Source organism: Accipiter gentilis, chromosome 20 (genome assembly GCF_929443795.1).
Source record: "Accipiter gentilis chromosome 20, bAccGen1.1, whole genome shotgun sequence".
Taxonomy (NCBI): domain Eukaryota; kingdom Metazoa; phylum Chordata; class Aves; order Accipitriformes; family Accipitridae; genus Astur; species Astur gentilis.
The window spans coordinates 8,373,034-8,382,496 of NC_064899.1; the positions used below are offsets into that span (position 1 = coordinate 8,373,034).

General features: G+C 36.7%; 1 protein-coding gene across 4 annotated transcripts in view; it reads right to left on the reverse strand.

Moving 5' to 3' along the window:
* The window catches only part of CDH10 (cadherin 10), a 99,145-nt gene extending 93,815 nt beyond the window's left edge, over positions 1-5,330 (reverse strand). For 2 of the 4 annotated variants that reach the window (XM_049823979.1, XM_049823975.1), the window contains exon 1: positions 4,841-5,024. The gene's annotated coding sequence lies outside the window, so the exon portion shown is untranslated. Of the gene's footprint in view, positions 1-3,754; positions 3,781-4,840; positions 5,025-5,228 lie in introns of those variants that run through there. The other 2 variants (XM_049823977.1, XM_049823978.1) reach the window with 2 other exon arrangements.
* Positions 5,331-9,463: the final 4,133 nt, after the last annotated feature.

Genomic DNA, 9,463 nt, shown 5'->3' on the forward strand with positions numbered 1-9,463 from the left:
AACAAGATAATAATTTTATTCATTAAACAGGTGTAAATATGTGAACTACTGAAGTATGGTAGACAAAAGCACACAATAACAGTTCAGTTATACATATTTCTATTTTATGTTAATTTGGGGAAAAAAATTAACAGTCCTGTTGGACATTGTATTTTGAGCCTTGCTCATAGTGCGCAAATTACATTGGTATGTATTCTTTATGTCAAAATCTGGATATTATAGCATTGCAGAGTTCATGAGGATTGCATTCACTTTTAAAGATCATGATCTGATTGGGGCAAGTGATGGTATGTTGTGTTCTTTATGCTGTAATGCAAAGTATTGAACAGGATAATACAATAAATCCAATCTGTAATGTGGCAGGTGATGGAATATTAACAGTAAAATCATAAACCTACATATACATACATATATATCTCACATAATATACAGTTCTTCAAGAGAAAATATTTTGGAGAGGTTTAGGTTTTTTGTTTTGTTTTGCTTTTAAAACAACATGGTTCTAGCTTTTGAGCAACAGAATTCTGGAAACATCTATTTTCATTTCATATTGTGAATCATTACCTTTACATAAACACACGTGCTCTCTTCTTTACACAATTTCCTACTGTTTGAAATATGATTCAAAGTTCACTTTGAGTTACAATTAAGAGATGCCATAATAAAGTTACAAATAAAAAACCCCAAACAACTGTGTGAAGAATGATGTGCACATGGGAATAATATCAAAAAGGACACCTGCCATGTTGCTTTTCATTATAACCAGTTAACTTCCTAAGTCTTTGTATTCCCCTGATGCAGCCTGTTGGTACAGACATAGTACTACAAACTTCCAGCTAACAGACTTGAATTTACATTGCAGATCAGGTGCCCTGTGACAGTACAAGCTGGGGAGTACCTCTGAGATACAGCTAGAGCTTTACGACTCCTGCTGGACACGCTTCTTTATCAAAAAAGTGATAAGCATTATCTATTTCATGTAAGTTAGTAGAGGTAAGAAACAGTAGTGGGAGCTTACAGAAAAAGTGAAGTAATAAACCACTGGTATAAATTAGAGAGAAATTGTACAGTATTCTGCTTGCTAAAATGAATCCCTGTACAAGACAAAGGTTTTCCCTGGTTTGCCTCTACTGTACACATACACACACTTGAAGTAACTGGTTTTGACATTTAATAATTGGGAAGACTGCATGTACAAAGAAATGTGTATAAAGCTTCAACTGGCAGATTTTTGGCAGATCCTCCACATACTGAAAATTCGACTGATAAGCCATTTAACAGAATGTATAGCTCAATAGCTGTTTGGTTGGGTGGTGTTCTGGCTTCCCACCAGATGAAAACAGAACAAAGAAAAAAACAGTGTTCAGGTCTAGTTGATTTTTTTCTGTGTGTAGTAATACAGCCTGAGTACTGTAACGCACTCAGCTCCACAAAGATGAAGATTATTTTCTATTGCTCTATTGTAGAGCTGCTAACCCACAGAAACAGGCAAGTTAGGGAAGTTGCCAAGGACTCAAAGCTGAAAAGCTGTAAATCCAGGGAGGGAAAAACAAGCAACATTCAACACAGAAGTTCCTCTTGGCCTGAAGAGAGTTTGGGGAACTTTTGGTTCAAGACAGAATACCATTGTTTCAGCATTGTTTCTTGCTTTCAAGTTTTTCCAGAAGTTGGACAGTAGAGGAAGTATGTTTTCTTCAAAAAGCAAGTGTTTGCATTAGTAGATTTGAGGGTGCAGGACGTACAGTGTGTGCATTGTATAGTCAATCAAGGTTTCAGTGAAGTGTACCTTGAGTTCGCATGACCTTTCATTGATAGTTACGTACAATTCAGAGCAATTGAAAATGTGCTATGGTACAGCACCCTTATGTGCAGTGAAGTCACCCTTCATGATGTTTTACTTTGGCACACTTAAACTGCTCATAAGAAAATAAGTTTTATTTCTGAATTTCGATTTTCATCCTTTATAATAAATGATACATCAGTTAGTGAGTTATTAAAAAACCCTAGCAAATACAATGGTAGTACAGAATATACATTTATGTGGTTCACTTCAGGCACTCACAAAATATTTCTTAAACCCTTATATTCTTAAACCGAAATAATCAGTGTTTTCCTTCCATTTCTGTCTATCACATAGTATCAAAGAATAACTGTACAGCAGATTTTTTCAAATCTATGAACAAGGACATATTGTGAAGTCCAATTAAGATGCCCTGGTGTTTACAAACTTGGTTTCAAGTGATAATAATGAATAAATTAAAAATAATATTTTGATAAATCAGAAACGTCATCCCATTGCTACCATTCAACTGTATTTCAATCTTAATTTGACCCCCTGCACTAGTGCTGCAACCTAGTGGTGTGATAAGGTGTAAAATTACACTACTTCGACCTGCAACCTGGCTGTAAATATGGTTAAGAGACATAGAAACTAAGTCACCTGCACAGAATTATCCAGATGAGACAGGCTCTATTTCATTCACTTGTTTCCTTGGGAAATCACGTTAAGATCAGGAAATTACTTTCTCAAAATCATAGATAGATATTATTTTCACATTAACCTTTTCTGCCTTTTACATTTAATTATTTAACAAGGAAAAAATAACTTACATTACTTAGCTGAAATTTGTATACTGGTGTGCATGTATAGATGTGTGCCTTATGAATATCTTTCTACATTTAATGATGAGCCAATTTGCTTTGACATACAACATTATTGTTATGCATTTTTCAGCTACAGCTAGGCACAGAAAAGAACAGTAACCACAGTGTCTACTGTGAGCACATTCCAGTATTTCATCAGTTTCTTCACGGATCCTTTGTCTATTGAGAACACACCAGTACAAAGTTTAGTAGATCTACACTCATTTACTCTAATGCAAAGCCAACAAGATCATTTAAGAATATATAAGGTCCTAGGCACAGTCCCTTTAAGAGAGATTTTGCTATTTTCTTTTCCATGAACTGTTACAAAGCATTATAAACTGTTGGCAAAGCAAGCAACCAAGCCATATTTCCAATGCTACCCAAAGTAAATCATCATCAGCAGTTTCAAGTTTAAATATCTGTAGTAAAATCAAAACTCCTCAGACATTAAAGTTCCTATTTAAGTATACAAAATCATCTTGACACCATACAAAGAAAGCATGGACATAAAGCTCAGCTAAAATTAACAGAAACTGCTACAGAAATGACCTCTTCATTCATACTTTTTTTTAACAAAGCACATAAAAATATGAGAAGACTCCCTCAGGCACAAACTAGGTTAGCAGTTGATAATCTAAGAAGTATTCCTCTCTTGATGCAAGCCCACATTGGCTCTAAAAAGCTGGTTTTCAACTCTTGAGAAAGATAGCTTGTCTCTTCTACTTGTCTTTCCCAGTTCTCTAAGTTCATTCTTTCATCTCATCCTCTAAAATAGCACAGACTACTATTATATTCAAAAAGTAACCAATTAATATAAAAGTTTGAGTAACTGGAAAACCTTGAGAAATGCTGGTACCAGACTCATAATATTGCTAGTAAATGGCATATTTAAAAAGGATTTAGAGATTCAGAAGTACGTTCCAGTCTCCCACTCCCTGCTTTCCCCCTTCCAGTAATATCGCCATGTAAATTTAAAGCCTACTAGCTTAAAAAAAAAAAAAGCACATAATTTTTTACAAACCTGCTTCCTCACACTGTGCACACACTCACACACTCATATATGCATATGCACATGCATACACAACAAGTTGTATAATTCAAAAAATACCTTAAAAGCAGCGGGTGTGCAGTTGGGGTAATACAGAGGCTTTTACTGAAATGAAAGATGAAGATTATAGGCAACAGCTCCATTTGTGTGGAAGCAACAGAAATGATAGGTCAGTTTTAAAATGCTGGTTGCTATTTGTCACTGATTGCACGTGCAGATGCATTCTCTTAAGCTGAAGGACTGTTAGGTTTTCACAGCTGCAACTAGTATCATGGACAGTATTAGCCTATTGCAAATTTCTAATGCAGCTGACAATGCTATCAATAGTTAGTATTTGGGAACATGGATTTAGACTTGCATTGTGCTGCATTAATTTAACACCACATCAAATATGGATTTTATTGCAGCAGTGACAATAAATGCTCACACAGTTGCAGACTAAATTTTTCCTTCCTCCACCTTTTCCCTTCTTCCCCCACTGCCCCCTTTACTGAAATGTCAAACCTGGCAATATTTTCCCCATTTGCGTGTACATAGCTCTGTACAGATATTTGAAATATTGCCTGTATTCACCCTGCTATCCCCCTCCACAGGGATTTTCTTCATCAGCATTTGCTCTGAGTGTGTATAATTATTCTGAAATTCAGTTCAGGGCAGGAAGAATAGCAGTGAAAGCTGTTACAGACTTGCACTGGTGTAGAGAAAGTGAGGGCACATATGTGTATGTTTCATGCTATGTTCATAACAGTTACACTATGAAATATTGTGCTTTTTTTCAATTCGAGTAGCATTGTTCCCACACACACACTGAATTTGCAAGAACTGAATACAGATGGAAACTGCTGCTCAAAAGATAGCCTGCTTACTAGGAAAAGAAAAATAAAAATTATAAAATGCTTAGTGTTTCAGTCTTGAATAAATATGATGTCGGTTTACTCTAAGGACAAAATACACAGCAGTCATTTCCTAGCCCTCGTCTCATTACTCTGGAAGCATATTTATAAAATGTCAAAAGTTGTATATAGGAGAACAATTCTATCCATTGCATTAAACACCATGCTCTTCCTGCTATAGTAATAATAATAACAACGATAACACCAGCAACTACGAAGAGCTTAAGGAAATAGAAATAAGAAAGGCTCCTACCTTTTATTCAGCTTCTGAGAAAGTGAAGTAGTGTCCACCCCAACCAAACTGAAACCCAAGCTATTAGAGTCCTTTTTTTGTTTGTTTTCTCCTGTTATTTTCTAAGACTGATCCTACTTGGATCTAACTCGGGCTTTTTCTCCCAGCATCACTTAACTCTGGACAGCCGGGAACCAAAGCTAAGGGGGAGCTCTCCCTCTGACTGGCTTTCATTCAGAGCTCCTGATTAAAAAAAAAAAAAAAAAAAAAAAAGAGACACGCCATCCCCACCGCACACAGGCAACATGCACAGACACACACTCACTCACTCACACACACACACACTCCTTCTCTCCCTCCCTCCGAGGCCGGGAGCGAGAAGCGGTGCGGATGGAGCCGCAGCACTTACCCTGGGAAGGCTGGAGCGCAGGGAAGCGCAGGCTTTTCCAAGCGCACAGTGATTTGCAAGTGAATGCGGTGGGAGGGTACAGCAAACGGAGAGCTTTTTTTTGTTAAAGCCTGTCGCCCTCCCTTCGCTGACAGAATGGGTCTCTGTTTTTGAAGTCGAAGGTAATCAGCTTCATCTGCTTAGCTTGTCGTAATAATAAATACTGAAACCACCGCCACTTTTTGCGGTGTGTTTTTTCTCCATTAACATAACCGCTTTCCTATACCACCAGTGGTCTTATAGCAATGTTTATAAAATTTTTATATATATTTAGTTATTTTTAAATAGCATGGTGCCAAGTTACATTGCAACCTCAGAGGGCTCAAATGAAACCGCAGAGAATAGTTATTTTCTTCACTGAACTGCCTATGCTATTAGATTAGAAACATTTTTCCTCGTGCTTTGCCAGTTTTATGATTTATATAAAACAAGACAGGTACATATAATATTAGGTATTTTCACATTTCCAGAGGTTACCTGAAAAAAATGCCAGCATTGCTACTAATCCCCCATTAATATTTTTTTCCCCGGTTGATACTTGCGATGCCTGTTTTTATTTTATTTCAGTCACTGTATTCAGACTTCACATTTTGCAATGTGTTCCTTTTCATCAAGTTAATCTGTGTTGGTTTCATGTTTCTAATACAGCAAATTGGACTTAGCACAATCCTCCTTGGATCATATCAAGTCCAATCCTTTCATTGTGATACTGTAGAGGGTTATGTGTACATTAGTTAGGAAAGATTTAACAAATAGTCACGAAAGATTAAACCAATGGATGTCAGTATTGCTCTATCTAAAAAGTGTCATAAAGGACTTTCTCTGGTTGTAAAAAAAGTCTTCCTAAAAAAAAAAAAAAAAAAAAAAAGCCAAATTGTCTTAAAACAGGAGCTGAAAAATGTTGTATTTGGGAGTGAGGAAGAAAGTAAAAATGAAAACCATTTCATTATTAGAAGATCTAATACAGGAATAGATAGATCACTGGCTGTTGTTAGGCTGCTCAGTGGTAACTATTTTGCTTGTTTTCAGCTGCTAACTACCAGTCAAAAAGACAATTTAAAAAAAAAAAAAAAAAAAAAGCAAGATCCTTATTGTGCCTAGTATCATTTCCTAATGTAACCAACTGCTGTCATTTCCCCAGATCTGTAACCATCAGTAGGAACAGAAATGACCCACCACCTAAGCAAAACCTTTTAGCAGATGAGCAAGTCAGCATTTAAGTAATATGCTATACTAGCACATGAGCACATCATCTGGAGACAGAAAGAAGAAAAGCAGCAAAATGTCAGGGGGTGGGGGCTACCTCTCTTTACTACTGTATAGGAAAAGATTTGGCTTTGAAAAATTTATCTACCATGATAGATTTTGAATCTTGCAAGGAAAGGCAATGAAGTTCATTGGCTTTTGCTGTACTTGGGCATATAAATACACCGTGCAATGCATGATGCATCTGTAAAAAATTCCGTTACTTTCCTTCTCCCTTTCCCATTGTTGTATCAATATAGAAATTAGAAGTGTCATACGTCCATCTGCTCCTGGTTTCCAAAGATCTTCATTCGCAGTCCTTTCACAGGAAAGGAGGAGATTGCAGAATCTAACTCAAGCTTCCTAATCTCTGCCACCATTTGACATTTCACTATGTAAAGATACATTCACAGTTCCCGGTGATCCATGTGGAACTGACAGTGTTGAGATATCTGCACTATCTTCCAAGTTTACTCATTTATTTGTGCAAAACTGGAAGCATTAAGATTCTCTTATTTTGGGCAAACCCTCTCACATTGATCTGAAGGTGAAGTTCATGGAGCTTTCTTTTCTGACTGTACCAACTGTGCTTCTGCCTCCTGAAATACCAGATCTAGGCTTGGACCCTATAGTAGAAAGCTAAGGATTGTCTTAGAATAGAAGTTGCATTTTCAGTTTGGTAATACAGACAAACTAAATTATAATGAAAGGAGACACAAATGTGTGGCAATGTATTTACACGGCTGGGAGGTAGCTCTTTAAAGCCATACTGCTTTTTAGATGATCAACGGAATACTGAGTGTTGAAAATTGAGTTAAAAGCTTCAGTTCTTTTTAGCATTTTGTCTTCTGTTATTTAATTGCAACGAGGTGGGAAATAAGTGACAATTTCTGCATATATACAAAAGTTTATTCTATGCATGCTCACACACACACGCGCGCACACACACACACAGAGCTACGCCAAATTCTCAAGTCGAAGAAAAATAAATGATTTAGTGGATTTATTGAGGAACAGGAACTTCAGAGTCACTGAATGTGTGCTTACACTCTTTACTGCAGAGTATTTTGGTATATTTCTGCTAGGGTTTTATTCAGCTAGAGTGAACCAGTCTTATCCTAGAGATATATTAATTTATTCAGGCATAGTTACTGCATGTCGCATTTGCACCCTGAAACTGGACTAAGTTTGGGAGTTAAGGTTTAACTCTAGAAAAGCCATACTTTGTCACTAACTCCTATTTCTGTTGGTATGGTAACTATTTAAAAGCCAGCACTTATTTATACTGATAGCATTTGGATATCTATGCCAAAACAGTTACTCAGCCATATACTTATTTATACACATGACAGTAACTTTAAAACAAGGTGGCATCATAACCTATTTTTAACACTGCCTAATACTTCCCATTAGGAGAATCCTTTTATAGTTGCTTATAAATTTACCAAACAAATTATTTAGGATTAAATTTTCTATGCTGATGGTCTGCCTCAGGCAGAAATAATTTAAAAACATTTCAGCCAAAATGATACCGAGATTTCAGAGAACGAGGAAAAAATATACAGCTGGAATTTTCTCACAGGAGTAAAACAACCTTCATGCTTTGAAGGCAGAATGTGAAACTCCACAGGGTACAGCTGGCCTTTGAGTCAGGGAAGCTTACCAATGGGAACAGATTAGGTCAAGGAGCATTAAAATAAAGGAAGAGTGGTAGGAGCAGGAGTGGAGGCTGGAGGATGTATTCTTCTTGGCCAAGAGAGAAAAAAAGACTTATTTCTGATAAAGAAGCAAGAAGGAAGAAACAGTGGCAGTATAGGGGCAAATACATAAATTCACAGAGACTGAACAAGGAAACCTGGGATGGATGGGGAAAAAAAATTAAAAGGCAGCACATGAAATAAAATGTCAGAAAGGGAGGTACAGACCTTACCGGGGACTGTGGGGTTGCTTTTTGCCATCTCTGTCTTCAAGGTAGGCAGCTTTATCCTCTGAAATGATTGGTCTAGTATGATACCTACTCAAACTACAGTGGAGATACCTTCCTTGCTTTTCATTTCTGGTTACAAACTTGGCAGAGATCCCAGAAGTCAACAGTTGCATTTATAAGAAGACAATGAGGTGTAAGAAAGATGAGAAAGAAAAAATCTGGAATTAGACACCCTTTTCCTAAGTATCACTATCGGCAAATGCCTGTCAAACCTACTGGAATTCTTTCCACTCAGTGTTGGCTCACATAGATGAGGAGAACACATTAGTTGGTTGCTTCATGAGCTCATGAAATAGTGATCAATGTGGTGTTTTTAAAGACTCCAAACCTAGCAACGAGCTACATGGAACCTGATGATCCCATTTTTCCTTGTGTTTTATTCCATGTTTGATATATTTTTAACCTCTGTAAAATTGTATATAGAAACCTAACAATAAACCCCAAGTACTCCAAAATTAACAAATGCCAGAATTGTTTATCTATGTATAATGCAAACTAAAAAAAAAATTATAGTGCATATATGCAAAGAAGCCAATTTATTACACACATTTCCTAATTACTTTCCATCTCCCTTCATACACTCCCAAAAGTACCCTTATTGCACAAGATGGACTGGTCTATGGGTAAGTCACAGCACAGCAACATTTGTCTAGAAACGATTGTCTTTTATGGTGTAGAAGCCAGAAGAATTGCGGTGAATGAAGCTGAATGGAAGGGAAAATAGAAGTTTTCACAATGAAAACATTCTCCTTTGAACTAGACCATATCTAATCCTCTGCCACCTATGCCTGTATGATGCTGAGCATGTCACTTGACCCAGATTTCTTTCATGAGTGTTTTCCTGTTATGTCCTATTATTTCTAAGTTTCTGACTGAAAAGCTGGGTCTGATATAAAGAGGTGCTGAACACTCACAGTTTCAGTACACACCGTGCTATAATAAGAGAAAAAATTGTAAATATGAA